At 44.4% G+C, this 17,818-nt stretch overlaps 1 long non-coding RNA gene across 1 annotated transcript in view; it reads left to right on the forward strand.

Moving 5' to 3' along the window:
• The window catches only part of LOC115526136, a 49,951-nt gene extending 32,485 nt beyond the window's left edge, over positions 1 to 17,466 (forward strand). The window contains exon 3 of the long non-coding RNA XR_003972553.1: positions 16,884 to 17,466. This is a non-coding gene — a long non-coding RNA (uncharacterized LOC115526136). The remainder of the gene's footprint in view (positions 1 to 16,883) is intronic.
• The last annotated feature ends 352 nt before the right edge of the window (positions 17,467 to 17,818 follow it).

The following is a 17,818-nucleotide window of genomic DNA, read 5'->3' on the forward strand; positions in this document are numbered from 1 at the left end:
ATGGATGAATCCTGAAAATGTTACACGAAGTGAAAGAGACCAGTCACAAAAGGTCACATATTGTACGATTCTGTTTATTTGAAAAGCCCCAAATAGGCAAATCCATAGGAATAGAAAGCAGATTGGTGGTTTCCAGGGGATGGGACCGAGGAGAAGCAGGGAGTGACTGCTTAATAGGTATGAGGTTTCCTCTTGGGGTGATGAAAATGTTTGGAACTAGATAGAGGTGATGGTTGCACAACATTGTGAATGCACTAATTGCCACTGAATTGTATAATTTAAAATGGTTAAAATGAATTTTATGTTGTGTACATTTTACCTTGATAAAAACAGGTAAAGGGGCAAGAGGAGACATCACTGCAGACATTTCCCAAATTTTGGAATATGAAAGACATTTGAAGAGATGGCAATTGACTTAACAGAGTGGAGGAAGCAATAACCTAAGTGACTAAGGGAGGAGGATAGGGGGTTGGTACCAATGAGAAATGAGCCACATTACTGGTCAGAACCATAGAAAGGCTGAGGCTTGGAGATACCAGGTGCTACAGTAGGTAGCAATAAACAGGGAGATTTCTTGAAATTCAAGATATAGAGAATTTGGATGCTAAGGTCTTTTTTTTCCCCTATGCCAAGCAGCCAGGAGATCCTTTCCTGCCCCTTTCTCTGAGTTGGAAAGACCTAGCGACAGTCAAGCGCAGGGTGGGATCCCATCTTAAAAACAAGGGAGAAGTTCAAGTTGACAGGTGAGACACCAGCTGTCTTTAGAATGCCCACAGCCAGGATTGAACCAGCCCCTTAGATTTTCCTGCCCCAAGAAGAAGACTGGAATATTCCTTTCCAAAGAAACTGACTAGTCCAAAAGAACACACCCATTTTCTTAATAAGACCCTTATTTGGGGGACTTCCTCAGTAAAAAGGCAGCTCACTACATCAGCTCCTGGGGATGCTTCTGGTCAGGGTCCACCATGAACCCAGACCTTCTAATTGGTTGTATGATACTTTAGTTTTAATTATGGAAAGACAGGCTCACTTTTGATGAAGCTTCTAATATGAAAGAGAGAATAAAATAAAGAGGAAAAAAAAAACCTTGGTAGTATAAACAGAAAAGAAACTTGGCAGGAAAAGAAAATAAGTTAAAAAACAGAAACTTTTATATAATTAATACCCTTTGGAGACATAAAGAGAATATTGCATCCCTGAAAGAAGTAAAAGTTGCTATGGAAACAGATAAATTAGACGAGAGAAAAGAGCTCCTGGAAATTTAAAGAGTGAACAACAAAATAAAAGTGAAAAATTAGACATAAGATTGGAAGATAATGTTGAAAGAATAAAACTTCAGATTTCAAAAACAATGCAGAATCAACTTGGGAGGTGGTGTGCAACCAGAAGAAATTTCTGGAGACTAGAGGAAAGGGAGGGATCTATTATGTGTCTATGAGTCTACGTGTCTATGTGTCTATCTATCTATCTATCTATCTATCTGTTTTTAAAGTAGGCTTCATACTCAACCCAACATGGGGCTTGAACTCACAACCGTGAGATTAAGACCTGAGCTGAGGTCAAGAGTTGGATGTTTAACTGACTAAGAAAAGTTTCTGGAACAAAAGGCCATGAGGTTTCCAGATCGAAAAGATTCACCTTGTATTCAGAAAAAAACGGAGTAAAAAAACTCCATTGAAACCCATTCCTGTGAAAGTTTAGGACAAGAAGACCCAAAATTTTTCAGAGGGTAAAGTGGGTCATATACAAAGGACATGGACCCAGAATGGCATCAGACTTCTCTTGGACAATACTGAATGCTGAAAGAAAAGAAGCAATGCCTTAAAATTTCCAAGAAAAAAAAAAAGATTTTTAACCGGAATTCTATATCCAGTTCAACCAAAATCCTGATGTAAGGGAGGAATTAAAATATTATCAGACATAGAAGGAGTCTAAAATTTTACCTCCTATGCACCTGATCTCAGAAGGTATTGGAAAATCTACTTCGCCAAAACAAGGACGTGTATCAACAAAGTAGAAGTGGGATCTGGGAACCAGGGATGCCACACAATACAGGGCACAGCCAGGGTGTGGGGGTGGGTTCCCAAGAACATGGCAAGGATGAATGGTTCTTGAATGGACAGCACCAGAGGAAGAAACAAAAGGGATATTTGACCACCTTAAGCATTTGGAAATAATATTCAAAATCTGTATAACAGATATGTCACAACATTTGTATAAAAACAGAAGACACAAAGAAAGTCAGACAAATGAAGAGTAAACAAGGCAATGCTTAACTCCCGGAAAAACAAAAATAAAAAAAGCTTTCAAGAAAGGAAATGCAGGCTTCTTGGTTGGCTCAATCAGTTACGTGTCTGACTCTTGATTTCTGCTCAGGTCATGATCCTGGGGTCACAGGATTGAGCTCCACGTTGGGCTCTGTGTGGCGTGTGGAACCTGCTTGGGATTGTCTCTCTCTCCCTCTCTCTGCCCCTCCCCTGCTAATGCTCTCTCTCTCTCTCTTTCTCAAAATAGGTAAATAAACATTAAAAAAAAAAAAAAAAAGAAAGGAAATGCAGTCATGGTATACCACCTGACTAATTGGTGGATAATAATGTGCATAGTCACTGAGTTTGGTTTGACCCCAAGTTGTGACATTTTGGAGGAAAGGGCAGGGACAGTGGGGTATAAAAGAGCTAAATCTAAACCTTCATTGGTGATAATGTCTAAAATTGACGTCGAATGATGGCAGCACAGGGACATTATTTCGAGATGGGGTTGCAAATACCAGAAGAAAAGCCAAGAGAGGCAAAAGTGCTTGCCTCTGCAAACAGAATTTAGCAGGTGATGGCGGGGGGAACGGGAACTTGCTGTTTCCTTGTTGTTATCGTGACCCTTTTGGTGCCATCAACCAGGTTTTCAATAATGTTGAAAATGTTAAAAACATGTATTTGTAGAAAATAAAAACTAGTTTAAAATATTTGCCATGGTGGAGGGTGTCAATGGATGAATGCCAAGACTAGACAGTTTTGGTGACTTCCCTGTATTCGCACCCCGAATGAGCCCAGATAAAAATGAGTGGCATTTACTGGACATTTATAATATACTAGCCTCTCCGCACCGTCTCCATGAATGTTTACCACAACCCTGTGAAGGAGGCTCTTTTCCTCTCTTCTTTCCCAGATGAGTAAACCCAGGGAGGGAAGTGACTTGCCCAGGGCCCTGCGGCCAGCAGCCTGGAGGTGTGCAACTAGGATTCAAACCAGGTCTAGGAGACCCCTCGGCCCGTGTGCTCGCCATTGCAGTTTTGCCACCTGGCCTTGTCCTCTGAATCTTCGCGAAGTGCTCTTAGGGCCTAATTGTCTGCGCCCTGTGCTGAATGCTGTAAAGGTGAATCACGGTGGGCACAACGCACCATGACTCCTGTTGAGTGTAACAGGTCAGAAATCATGGAAATGCACACCCATTGCCCATTGACTCGGTGCTGGAACACAGTGAGGGGGTGGTGCAGAGAGCGCCTGGGGGCCTGTAATTTGGGGGACCCGGCTGTGATTCAGGGGTGGGGTACTGGTGGGCAGGGACGTGAGAGAAAGAAAGCTGCTCTTCTGGGCCAAACCTATCCCTCATCACTTAATCCATCACCATGGAACTCCCCTTTCCCCTTCTACAATCTCCCTCCAAGACCCACTTTCCAGTTTCTCTTTGTGTTCAAATCTGATGTTCTTTTTCGAGGAGTTGATTTCATTTTCCTCCTGTATAAAATATAAAGATGGACTTACTTTTATTTTTTATTTTTTTAATTTTTTTTTCAACGTTTATTTATTTTTGGGACAGAGAGAGACAGAGCATGAACGGGGGAGGGGCAGAGAGAGAGGGAGACACAGAATCGGAAACAGGCTCCAGGCTCTGAGCCATCAGCCCAGAGCCTGACGCGGGGCTCGAACTCACGGACCACGAGATCGTGACCTGGCTGAAGTCGGACGCTTAACCGACTGCGCCACCCAGGCGCCCCTAGGTGGACTTACTTTTAATTGAGAAATACAGAAAAGCAAAAATAAATCACTCAAACACTTGGCCACATTTCCCCTTTGTTTCTTTAAAATTCATTTTTATTTGTTTTTTAATCAAACAAATACACATTTATAGCTTAAACATTCAAATAGTGCCCCAGGGTTATAACGGCCAAGCATAGTCCTTCCCAGCTCAGCACTCCAGTTTTTTCGGGTGCTGCTTCTGGTCATTATCTCCATTGTTCCCAACATGTTTAAATGACTTTTCTTATTGATTGATTGAGTTTATTGCCATTCAAAATGAGGACTTGGATCAATCACTTATGGCGCCTTCCTCTCGCTGTGCCCACTTTCCCCATCTGTATTCACAGTCCTGCCCGTCTGCCAGGGAGTAATATCACCATGTCGAGTAGTCAAGAGTCACTATTTATGCGATAACTACGCAGAATGTTCACAGCTGAGCCACTTAATGTACTAGGAGGAGATATTATTTCTTTCACCAGTCCTCATCCTCTACCCCCGCCCTCCACCTCCCCCAGCATGCACAATTACATTTTTCCTTTGCTTGATCTTCCAAGTACCTGTCACTAATTTTTCTCTCAACTCCTTTCTCCAAATCTCAGTAAGACTTTTTTTTTCCCTCTCAATAAGATTATCTCATCGGGTAGCCTACCAGTTCCACCTTTTTCCCTGTAGACGTCTCTCCCAGAACCTTCCACTTGGTGGTCATCCCTACTGGCTGCTCCACTGTCTTCCTGGGATTTCTGACCTTGCCTCCATCATCCCAGGAATTCTGGTCTCACTGTTCCTGTGTTCGATCACTTGTGTCCTGGATCCCATGTTTTTCTGTCTCTTGAGTTTATTCCCTTCGTTGGGTCTAATTCACCACCTACGAACTTCCTAAGAAAGACTGAAAGATAAGTTTTTTGAATTCTGGACTGAATTTTGAAGTCACCAGCCCAGAAGCCTTTATTGCTACACCACGATTCCCCTTGCACTGTAGATAGTCCCCCTTCTATGTCCCCAGCTCGCCGTGCACCCATCCCCCAGGACAACAGTGTTGAGTGTCCTCGTTTGGCACGAGGCCACTGCCCATGCCCAGTAAGTGCCAATCAACAGCACCTGTCTTAATAATACCTTAGCCTCAACACCCAAGGTTTCAGTTGTATTAATCACCTAATAAAGAAACCTTCACAAGTGCTAATTACTAGTCTAGTCTTCATATGAGGCCCATTTAAAGAGGTGCCATTTTAGAAGCTGTCGTGCTGACAGTCACTTAACAAACGTTTATTAAATGTCTACCATATACAGGACACCATGATAGAGCTTTAACATTTAGTCCTCATGGCAATCCTGCGAAGTGGGCATTATTGCCAATTCTAAGTGAGGGAACAGTTTCAGAGAATAAAGCTTCTTCAGCTAGTCATTCACCACATTTACTGAGAACTTACTATGTGCTGGGTGAGGAGGATACTGTGAGGGGCAGGCCCACATGTCTCTGGCCTCTCGGAGAGTCTAGGTGAGCCAAAGGAGACAGACATCAAGCAAATAATTTTACAAATAGTTTATTAAATACATTCGAGACAAGTGCCATGAGACAGAAGTATGAAGTGCCGTGTCCCCTAATCTGGGGAATTGGAGGCTGTTTCCTGGAGGCAGCATAGTAGGTCTGTAAGATTAGTGAGAGTTGGCCAAATGAAATGAGATGTCAGGAAGAGAGAGAGGGAGGGAAGAGCAGGAGCTAAGCCTCAGGGGTGAGAAGGGGTTTGCAGAAGTGAGGAACTAACAGGCCAGTGTGACCAGAACCGAGCGGAATGATGTGGCATAAAGCTCAGTGGGGACACGTCAAAGAGCAGATGGTGAAGGGTTTGTGTGCTGGGACCTGAACACTCTCTCTGAGGGACCTGAACACTCTCTCTTGAGGACAAAGGGAGGCAATGAAGAGTTTTGATCAATGGGCATGAAATGATGAGATTTATTCTATAAAAACTCCTTGTGGTTGTTATGGGGACACTACATTGGAGGAGACAAGAGTGGACATGGGGAGAGCCAAGGAAAGGCTGCTCCAGATGTCACAACCGTGCTGACAGCTGCTTGCATTAAAGGGGGTGCCGGTGGAGATGAGGACAAGGGAGGGACCCAGGACGTCTGTGGCAAGAGGCTTGTTCAAGGTCACATGAAGCAGAGTCGGGAGCTAAACCCAGCCCTTGTGGTGGAAAGGCCAGCACTCTTTCTGATACATGAGAACCGCTTCTTATTCTGTGCAAGGGTGAGAGGGTACACACGCAGATTCTCTCCCTGGGCACTGGTTGGGGATGCCAAGTTATAACCCAATAGTCGTGAAGAATCTCTTCCTTGTGCAATGATAGAGCTCCTAAATTAGGCTGTGTAATATGTCCGTCATCTGGGATAGAAGAAGAAAACAGTCACTGCTTTTAAGAGCGTGCACATCCTAATAAAGGCTATAGGAATGTAAACAGGGTCCTCAAACAATACTAAACACGAGGGAGTTGTAGAAGCTCTAGAATCTCACACAGCTCTTAAGATCACAATCCCAGTGCTACACTTTTTGACTCTTTGACTACACTACACCCAGCAATATCTTTGTGGTCCTGGAACCATACATCCTCCTAAACAGACTTAAAATAACATCACTCTTGGCCTTACCCTGATTCTCAATCCTGGCCAGAAATTGTGTTTCTCGGAAACAATGGTGACATATTTTGAAATTATTTTATTATGTTTTAAGTCTCACTATTCTCCTAAATAATTGATCTTCACGGATTTATTGATCAATGCTTAAAAACCTCATTAATGAACTTCTTGGTCACAGGACCAGTAGGTGTGAAGTTTGAGAATTTAACCAACCATATGACCTAAATTCCCTGCAACATTCTTAGTTTCCATACATAAAAACCATCTTTAGAACATGTACCAAATTTAAGCTTGAAAATAGAATTCACCTCCCAGGCAAAGTGTGTAGGAACTTAAGAGTACAGCTAACCTTTGAAAAATAGGAGTTTGAACTGCATGGGTCCACTTATATGTGGATTTTTTTCCCGATAAATACAGTAAAGCACTGTGAATGTATTTCTCTTCTTAATAATCTTAATATTTTCTTGTCTGTAGCTTGCTTTATTATAAGAATACAGCATATAAAGGATGCCTGGGTGACTCAGTTGGTTAAATGCCCAGCTCTTGATTTCAGCTCAGGTCATGATCGTGGGATTGAGACCCACATAGGGCTCCATGCTGACAGTGCAGACCCTGCTTGGGATTGTCTCTTTCCTTCTCTCTCTGTCCCTCCCACTGTCTCTCTCTCCCTCTCCAAATAAATAAATAAACTAAAAAAAAAAAAAAACACAGTATGTAATACATATAAACTAGAAAATATGTGTTCATCAGCTGTTTATGTTATTATGGCTTCTGGTCAATAGTAGGCTTTTAGTAATGTTTTGGGGGGAGTCAAAGTTATATGTGAATTTTTGACTGTGCAGGAGGTCAGCACCCCTAACCCCCATTGTTGTTCATGGGTCAACTGTGTGTGTTTCCAATGGAAACTCTGGAGTTCAGTTTCAAAAGGGAGGCAGAAACCCATGGACCTAAGTTCCTAGACTAGGAAGTCTCTTGCAGATGCCTTGAGAATTCAGGTTGTGCCCTTTGGGGACACTCTCCTAGCTGCCATATGGATGGGGCAGGGCTGAGTGAAAAAAAGTATTGTTTATGGAACATGATTTATTTTCAAAGGTTGTAAAACTCCGTGTTACCTGGCCCAGGCCTTAATGAAATAGTTTGAAGAACACGAAGAAAGTACACATGAAGTTCAGTGGCAAGCTGGTAAATATTTATTGACCTAAAGAATGTGCAAATGTAATTTATAGATCACAAATGATACAATAATCTTTATTGTAAATTCCTTATAGCTAGTGGATTCCCACAGAATGCTTCTGATTTTTGCTCTGGGCTCCTATATCCAGAGTGTAGCCAATCTATTATTTCACTTGATGAACAAACTCAGTACCCACATGAATGTGGGTTGATATAACAACAAAGCTGTATGTCGGGTGTTCAATCATTTGTCAATGATAAGAGCAAGTTCTTTGCTGAACGAAATGATACTTTTCAAATATTGGAGGAATACTTCCTCAGGTTTTTTTGCACCATTCATAATGTATTGAATGTATTCAACCTTTACAGTAAAGTACTGTAAATGCACTTCTCTTCTTAATCATTTTCTTAATGTTTTCTTTTGTTTAGCTTGCTTTATTGTAAGAATACAGTATATGATACATATAACTTACAAAATATGTGTTCATGGCCTGTTTATGTTATTATGGCTTCTGGTCAGTAGTAGGCTTTTAGCGATGTTTTTGGGGAGTCAAAGTTATATGTGGATTTTTGACTGTGCAGGGGGTCGGCACCCCTAACCCCCGTTGTAGTTCAAGGGCCAACTGTATGTGTTTCCAGTGGAACCTCTGGAGTTCATTTTGAAAAGGGGGGCAGGAACCCGTAGATCTCCATAAACACATTTGAAAATTTAATCAGCATTATTAACATTTTTTTCCATCCCTTTCTTAAAAGTCTTGACCAGGGACCAGTAAACTATGGCCTGCAGGCCAAATCCGATCCCCCCAACCTCTCTCTGTAAATAAAGTTTATGGGAACATGGCCATGCCCCATGGTTTCACATATCGTCCGTGGCTGTTTTTGTCCTACAGTGGCAGAAGTGAGTAGGTTAGGCAGAGACTGGCCACAAAGCCCAAAATATTTACTCTCTGGCCCTTTACTGAATAGAGTTTGCCGACTCCAGGTTTGGATAGTCAATAAAACAGGAAATCAGGCCTTGATCCGGTGCTGTTTGCTGATTTCTGTGGTATAACTACTCCCACGGTGGCTAATTCCACTCTTGCAAGGCGCCATCACCAGCCACAGAGTCGGGAAGATTGAACACCCAACAGCGGCTCTAGCTGTACGGCCACAGTACATAGTACATAACTTCAAGAGCATCCATCACGGTAAAATAATGAAGAGCTGAAGAGCTTTGAGTATTTATCTTTGTTTCTAAATATAATCTATTTAGTTATGATTTATATCATTGAATTTTTAGTAATGGTTGTGTTTAACGACAAGTGGTCCTCAAAGTTTCGGAGCACGTAACGATCCCTCGGCATGAGCTGGTTCGATTGCTTTCCTGTAGTGCCCAGCCATCTTTTTCTCCCCCATCTCTGGGGGACATCCCCGTCTTCCCAGCACACCTGGCTCCTGAAGTGTCCTGTGCCCTTTTAATGACCCTCTGGCTGTCCAGGGACCCCCGTTTTTCCTGTCTTTGATATCTTGCTCTCACACCGCCCCATTCCCTCTCATCTGCATTCACAATACTTTGAGTTCTGTAGGAGAACTGGTCTCAGATAGCTGACAGAAATTCACAACAAGGGATAGCTGATCAAATCTTGGTGGTTGGGGCGCCTGGGTGGCTCAGCTGGTTAAGCGTCCGACTTCAGCTCAGGTCATGATCTCACGGTTCGTGGGTCTGAGCCCTGTGTCGGGCTCTGTGCTGACAGCTCGGAGCCTGGAGCCTGCTTCGGATTCTGTGTGTGTCTCTTTCTCTGTCCCTCCCCCATTCGCACTCTGACTGTCTCTCTCTCTCAAAATAAATACACATTTAAAAAGTTGGTTGTTTCAATAGGCCTGGAAATGGCTGCATTTAAAAAAAAAGATTCTTGTCGACCCAAAGGTTCTAGAATCTGAATGTCTGGTCACACTGCAGGTGTAGGAAGTATCTTTGGAATTCTGGGGTGCCAACATCTCTCAGTCCTGGGCAGGAGGTCATCATCTTCTCTACAGGGAAGCACTGGCCCAGACGTGCACCTGATGGCTCTCATTTCTCTAGACAACCTTTTCCTCTTCTCTCTTGGCTTTAGCCCTTACCCTCTCTCCCACTTGTCCTCTGTTTAAACCTCACTGTTGTGGCTGAGGTGAGGCAGGTGTTATATAGACTAGGTGGGGAGAGGATCAAGAAAACTACAGCTGTTTGTGCTTATCTAGAACCTTCGGCTCCTGCCTTGTGTGGTCGTGGCTGATACTTGACATATCTGGTGTTTCGTCAGAATTAGTGTGTTCTCTGTTCTGGCCAGCTCTGCCGTCTGGCACCTTGGCGTGTTGTGACGGGTAGAACTGCCAATGGGAAGACAACATAGCCATTGAGAAGTAGGAGCTTGAGTGAGTCTAGGAGATGGGGGGTGAGGGGGCGCTCCCATACAGCCCTTAAGCTGGAGTGGGAGGACATGGGAAGTCACGGCACAGAGTATAAGAAGTGGGGTGAAAATGCAGGAGGAGGGAGTTAGGTCAGGCTCTGGAATGATGACATTAACAAACAAACCAGATGGAGGAAAAAGGCATTTGTGTGTCAACACATATTTATTGAGTATCTTCCATGTTTCAGGGCTTGTCTAGGCCCCGGACTACAGCCAGGGAATAAAAGGAAGCCCCTGTTCTAGGTCGCTGACATTTCTAGTGGGGTGGGACAGAAACATGGCAGAAGGTAGCCTCAGAAGAACAGGATGAGAGATCAGGTGAGGAGCGAGATTGTGGAGCGACCATGGGGGCGAGATAAGAATCTCTTGGAAGGTTTTGAGCAGGGGGTGTTACATTCTGACTTGTATGTCAAAATGGCAACTCTGAGTTGATTGCTTTTCAGAAAGCCCAGGTAAGAGGCCGCTGCAAAGTCCAGGTACAGGTGGTTGGGTCACAAGGAGGTGGTGCGAATCCACAAATTCTGGACATGCGGTGAGGACAGATGGGTCATGGGCTGTGAAGAGAAGCAGAGGAATCCTGGAAAGACTCCAAAGGTTTTGGCCTGAGGAAGTAGATGCATAGGACTTCCATTTACTGAGGTGCAAGGCATAGGGAGGGTGGGGTGGGGGTTAGGGAGGATCAGGAGTTTGGGGGTGGGCATGATAGTTTTGATGGCTTAGTGGATGAGGTGCAGATGTTGAGTCGATGGCTGCATCTATGAATCTGGAATGCAGAGGGAGAGGACGATGCTGTTGGTATAAGTCAAGGAATCATTTAAAGGCACGAGGCTAGGTTAACTAACCCAAGTGTCGAGGGAGATTCGATACAGAAGAGAACGGGTCTGAGGATGGGGCTTTGGGTCTTGATGTTCAGAGGTGAGGACCCAGCAAAGGAGATCCTGTATTTCTAAAATGAGAAGGCATGAAGAATCCTCTTTGTCAGGGCATTTACCCAAGGGTTACCTGGAAATGGCCTAGGGGGTGGGGAGATAAAAGGTCCTCCTGACAGTCCCCTGGACCCAGGCTGGTGGCCTGAGCTATAGCGAGGAGCTCTGCTTCACCCCACTTTCTCAGAGATGGTGACACCTGGCAAAATTTCTCTAAGTCAATTTTATTGATTTATTTTTCTCTTGAAGTCAATTTGAAATTAAAAGGCACGTCATACGGCTTTCCAGTGTGTTCTACAGTGGAGCAAATAACAATAGGATGTGGTAGCCACGAAAAGACTGGGTGCTTCTGAAGTTGTCAGGCTGGAAGAACAAGGAGCGGGTGAATGCCGTCTTGCTACTCCCTAAGTAGAGAAGCCACAGAGGGCTGTGTTGGGAGCACTTTGTACCTTGCCTGGCCCACACTGGGTTAAATATCGTTTTCTCCTTCCAAGTCTCTGCTGACTGGTAGCTGTGTGACCTCAGGAAAATTGCTTAACTTCTCAGAGCCTCTGTTTCCTCATTGGTAATGACTATTCCCCCAAAAGGTGTTTGTAAAGATTGAATAATTTTATTTTTTTATTTTATTGTTTTAAAATATTTATTTATTTTTGAGAGAAAGAGAGAGAGAGAGAGCACACAGCAGGGGAGAGGCAGAGAGAGAGAGAGAGAGAGAGAGAGAGAGAATCTGAAGCAGGCTCCAGGCTCTGAGCTGTCAGTACAGAGCCTGATGTGGAGGTGAAACCCACGAACTGCTAGATTATGACCTGAGCCGAAGTTGGACGCTCAACTGCCTGAGCCACCCAGGCGCCCCAAGATTAAGTAATTTTAAATAGATTGAAGCCTGTAGTGAACTGCAAAGTTATATACAAATACGAGGCAGAAGCGGCTGTGCCTATAAGAAAATAGCTCAATTTACACAATAATAGATTCTCACCCTTTGCATAAATACAGGATTTCCATACTCAGGTCACCAGAGCTGGCCTTCTTCAGCACGCAAGTATTCCAATTAGACATGGAAGCACTCTCCACTATTATGTCATATATTTCTTGTGGGCTCAGAGAGAGAAGATGAGCTTACTAGTCATGCCCTGTTGCCATCACCGACTCCTGAGTTGGAAATATAAAGAATTCTCAGCTCCCTCATCTATCTGTCCATGCTCTTACCTCTGGTGTCCAATCTGCCTCCTTTCTATGCCGATTGCCGGTTGAAAGTGCCTCTGGTCTTCCTCTTCTGAATTCTGTGAAATCAATAAAAAGCAAGAGGCAGCATGCAGGGTGAAGGTGATCCTGTCTGTGCTGGCCTCAATTATGGAGTCAGTTTAAGCTCAAGTGTGGGGTGAGCATAAGCCTGGCGGAGGGGGTGTAGGGAGGGTGAGGGCTGAATTACATAAAGGGTCAGGAGATCTGCGTTCTAGCCGTGACATTCACAAACCGTCTCTCTACAGCATTTCCATTAGTCGAAGGAAAGGAATTGGATCCCAGCTCTTCTAGCTCTTTTCTCTTTGGGACTCTGACTTCACTTGTTTGGAGACTCAGTCTACTTATTTCAGCATCGTTCCACTAGGTGGCGATGTTTCCTTAACCCCCAAGCAAGTTTTCATTCTGGGAAAAAAGCCGAGTTTCGTAGCCAGTTTTTTTTTTCTCCCGTGAAAGTGCGAAAGAATGATTCTCTCTCTCTCTCTCTCTCTCTCTCTCTCTCTCTCTCTCCCTCCCTCTCTCTCTCTCTCTCTTTTTTAAAATATAAGAGGGGAGCCTGGGTGGCACAGTCGGTTGAGCGTCCGACTTCAGCCAGGTCACGATCTCGCCGTCCGTGAGTTCGAGCCCCGCGTCAGGCTCTGGGCTGATGGCTCAGAGCCTGGAGCCTGTTTCTGATTCTGTGTCTCCCTCTCTCTCTGCCCCTCCCCCGTTCATGCTCTGTCTCTCTCTGTCCCAAAAATAAATAAACGTTGAAAAAAAAAATTTAAAATATAAGAATGATTCTCCAAAGCTGGGGACGAAAGAAGGAACTTTCCTTCTGAACACCTCAGGCAGTTTATGCTGGAAACAGGGCCTCTGTTTAGAGATTCCTCCTCTCTGCTGGGAGTGGGAACTCAGGCTAGAGTTTTGCATTCTGTGATTGCACAAGGGCTGGGGGCGGCGGAGGGAGGGGAAGAGGCGGGGGCTGGGAGACGTTGGAAACGCTGGGTCCTAGGGAGGTTAGGGGGCGGTGGACGGTAGGCACGAGCTCTGGGCCCGCGTGAGCCCTGCAAGACTCTGCCCGGAGAAGCGCACTGGACGCCAACTTTTCCGGGCTCCGCAGGAGTAGGCATTGCCAGATGCTCCCACCAGGGGCTAGGACGGTCCTCCCAGAATCGGACTGCTTTGCTCATGAAGGTCAGAGATGCACGAGGGCAGCATGAAGCCCAGCCTCCTTCTCATGCAGATGGGGAAGCTGAGGCCCAGAGCGGGTCAGTTCTCCTAATGCTACCTCCCAGCCAAATTACTTTGTCCTTACACATTTCAAATAGACTTGCCAACTGTCTCATCTTGAGCGTGCAGCTAGCGCATCTAGTAGTTAATTAAGCCTGCGAGCCTCCCGCCCGCCGAGCCCTTGCACCGTGCACATCAGGACATACTGCACCGGAAGAGTTGGGGTGATTTGCTCAAAGACCTCAAACGGAACACCAATCCAGTGGGGGAGACAACTCATTTAAAGCAACTGCTTATTAACCCGTAGAACAGATCTCATAGTAGGGTCCATTTGTTTATTTGCGTTTAATAATAACGTAATAATAGCGAACTTTTATTCAGTGGTTCCTATGGACTGGGCCCTGTGCTAAGCACTTAGCATCATTGTATCTATCCTATAGCAATGTCAGCAAATCTGTGAGGCAGCTATCGCTATCTATTTAAATTCTTTTTAATGTTTATGTACTTTTGAGAGAAGGCGAGAGTGGGGGAGGGGCAGAGAGAGGGAGACACAGAATGGGAAGCAGGCTCCAGGCTCTGAGCGGTCAGCACAGAGCCCAACGCGGGGCTCGAACTCACAGACCGCGAGATCCTGACCTGAGCTGAAGTCAGACGCTTAACCGACTGAGCCACCCAGGCGCCCCTGCTGTCTATTTATTATAGAGGTTCAGAAAGGTTGAGTAACTAGCTTAAAGTCACACAGACGGAAGGAGCAGAGCCAATAGTCACACCCTAATTTCCCTAAGTCAAGCTTTGGTCTTTTAGCCTCCACATTGTGCTTCAGGACGCTGTCCCCCATTTTTAGGATCTGATACAGAAACTTAACCGGAGTTTCTGGAGGACCAGTCACTATCTCATCATGTTCCTGTTGTGACATGAGGGCTCCGTGGTAGCAAGCCAGCTTAGGGCCTAGAGACTTGGTGACATCAGTGTCACATCTGCAGGACACTCAGAACGCGAACGCACGACATGAGGAGAGATGCTCCCAAAGGAGGCTGTTGGCACCAGGATCCAAGAAGCAGCGAGAATCTGTGTTTGTTTGGAGGTGTTCCCACTACCCGTGAAGGCAGGGATAGTCGGCAGTGTGGTGCCTGAGGAACAGCCACATGACACCGGAGGCTGCTCTAGGGACCATCCTCCTCCGTGCTGGGCTCAGAGTGTGGCATTTAGTACGCATCACCTCACCTGGGACTCCTGGCGGCGTGTTGCCCCAGGGACCACTTTGTCCCCACCTTACCAGGGGCAATATCTCAAATACAGGAAGTTCTCCTCAACAAACTGATGCCAGATACAGACAGCCTTCAGAAATCCAGGTTTGCGTGTTCTCTCAAAAGGGCACAAAATTGAAATGCTTTATTAAGTTGTGGGATAACAACCAGTTATCCCGGAGCTGCAGTTACTGTTATAGAAAAAGGGACGAGGATTTCCAGCCTGACAGATTTAGATTCCCCGGCTCAATAACCACGGGACCTTGGGCAAATTACCTAACCTCTTTGAGTCTCAGTTTCCTCATTTTCTAAAAGGGGGCAATATTGCATACATCCCAGGGTTACAGTGATAGTCAATGAGATGATGTATGTGAACTGCCTGGTGTATTTTGTGCAACGTCATAAGTGTTCAGTAAATACTAATGATGACGATGAAGGTGGTTACTGTTAATGCCCTTCCAGCGAGCTGCCCACCCTTATTCCAGATCCTTTGTGACCACTGCTGGGGACTTTAGAATCTCTGAACCCACCGAAACCCTGCTTATCCAGAGGGCCTTGCCATTTCTGCCTGCTGATGGCTCATTTGTCTTGGGGATGACCTTCATCCTCCACATTCCCATTCCATGGTTTGCCAGAATCCAGCATTTAGGCAGTGAATTCTCAGGGCTGTAGGAGCTATGGTCTATGAGGAGTTTACTACCTGTGCCCAATAAATGTTCAATGAATAAATAAGAGCCAATAAAACTGTAAAAGCAAGAATAAAAATGAGTATCCTTATAAGCACTTTAGATCTTAAAAGGTCTTTATATTCGGCTGCTCGGAGTCAAACTTGTATCCAATAAAGATTTTACAAAGGGTCTGGAGTTGCACCACCAAAGGAAGGGGGAGGTTCCAATATCCATCCCTGGCCGGATGAACAGCCACCCAGGGCGGGGCCGGTGGCCTTGCGTCTCCAGGTCTGATAAACTCCAGGAAATACATTCAGGCCAAAGTATATTTCCTATCAGTGGAAGAAGACCAGAAATGGAAGAGGGAGACAGGGAGGAGACCTCCCAAGGGCACCTCACTCCAACACTAGGGACTATGAATCTACAACAGGAAGGCTTTAAAAAAGTCGTGTCAGTCTGTCTTGATGATGTTCTAGTAGCTAAATAGAAAGGAGCCATGAGGACGGCCACAAAGACCATCATATCTCACCTCCATCCACCCACCACATTGCCTGAAATGTTACCATTAGGATTCTTTTCCTTTGGGTTTCCTTTGAGTTTTGAGTTAACAAGTAAGAGTAATTCTGGAAAATTCTTATTTTACATCCTCAACTTTTGGATTTTCTCTTCTAGATCATAAAGACAAACAATAGCAAGTAACTTCTTACTGTTTTTTCCTTCTTATTACAAAAGAGATCCACATTCATCATAAAATATTTGCAAAAAGAGATAAGCAAAATTAAGGAAATGAATTCAGCCTATAATGTAATTTCCCAGGGATAGTGATTATTAAAATTTAGGTATTCCCTTCTGCCATTTTCTTTCTTAATGAAACTTTTTTTCCTATGAAATTTAATAGAATACAATGTACCTCTCTTTTCCTTTATATTTAACATTCCTTATTTCTTACTTAGAAAACCTTTTCCTGCGTTATGAAAAATTCTCCTATATTTTCTTCTAAATGTTAATAATTTGTAGTTTTATACAGTTGTTGCCTTTCAGATAAAGTTAGCAATATACCTAGATTGACATCTGTGGATGGCATAAGGTAGGGACAAGTTCTATTTTTTGCCCCAAATGGATATCCAGGTGTGTATCGAGACCATTCTTTCCCTACTACTCTGCAATTTCACTTTTTGTTGAAAAATCAATGGTCCACGCACGGTGGCTCTCTTTCTGGGCGCTCCTGTGTTCCATCGGACTGTCTGTATGTTGGACAAGACAGGGTGGGCTATGCTTTGTTTTGGGTAACGAATAACCCCAACATGTCATGGATTAACATACTAAAGTTATTGTTTTTCTTTACTAGCAGATCACTGGTGATACAGAATATGCGTCAGGGCAACTGTCCTTCATGAATGAAGTCTCTGCATCATCGGGAGCACTCTCTATCCCAAGAAGAGAGACTTGGGTCTCTCATCATCTCAACGGCACTCATCATTCACTTCCTCTTACAACCCATTAGCCAGTGACTCTCTCAGTAAGAGTTAGACTCATGAGCAAAGGGCTGTGAAGTGCTGTCCGCCATATGCCTGGAAGGGGAGGCTACCAGATATTGGAAAACACGAGTTATGCCTACCTTCATCTATACCATTGACTGAAAGCGCTGGTCTTAATCATTTTTATAGTAAGACTCCGTACCTAACAGACGAAAGACTCCGATGCTGTGTTTCGACTTCAAGAAGGCCTTGGCTCGTCTTAGACCTTGGCAATTCCATACAAATTGTAGAAAGTGTTTGTGAAGTTCTGAAAAAGATCCCGAATTCACAGCTGAATCAAGGGAGAATCGACACTGAAAATATCAAGTGTTCTAATTCAGTAACAGAATTTCTCTCCTTTAATCCAGGTCTTCTTTAGTTTCTTTCAATAATGTTTTATAATGTTTAAAAAAATTTTTTTTAACATTTATTCATTTTTGAGAGACAGAGACAGAGTGTGAGTGGGGGAGGGGCAGAGAGAGGGGGAGACACAGAATCCAAAGCAGGGTCCAGGCTCCGAGCCATCAGCACAGAACCAGAGGCAGGGCTTGAAATCACGGACCACAGGATCATGACTTGAGCTGAAGTTGGACACTTAATGGACTGAGCCACCTGGGTGCCCCAATGTTTTAGAATGTTTTGCACAGAGGTCTTATACACCTTTTGTTAGATTTTCCCCTAAAATTTGGATATGTTTAAATCCTAGTGTAAATGTTATTTTCAAAGTTTTTTCCATTTTATAAAATCTGTGGTTGATAGGGGCACC

Source organism: Lynx canadensis, chromosome D1 (assembly GCF_007474595.2).
Source record: "Lynx canadensis isolate LIC74 chromosome D1, mLynCan4.pri.v2, whole genome shotgun sequence".
NCBI lineage: Eukaryota > Metazoa > Chordata > Mammalia > Carnivora > Felidae > Lynx > Lynx canadensis.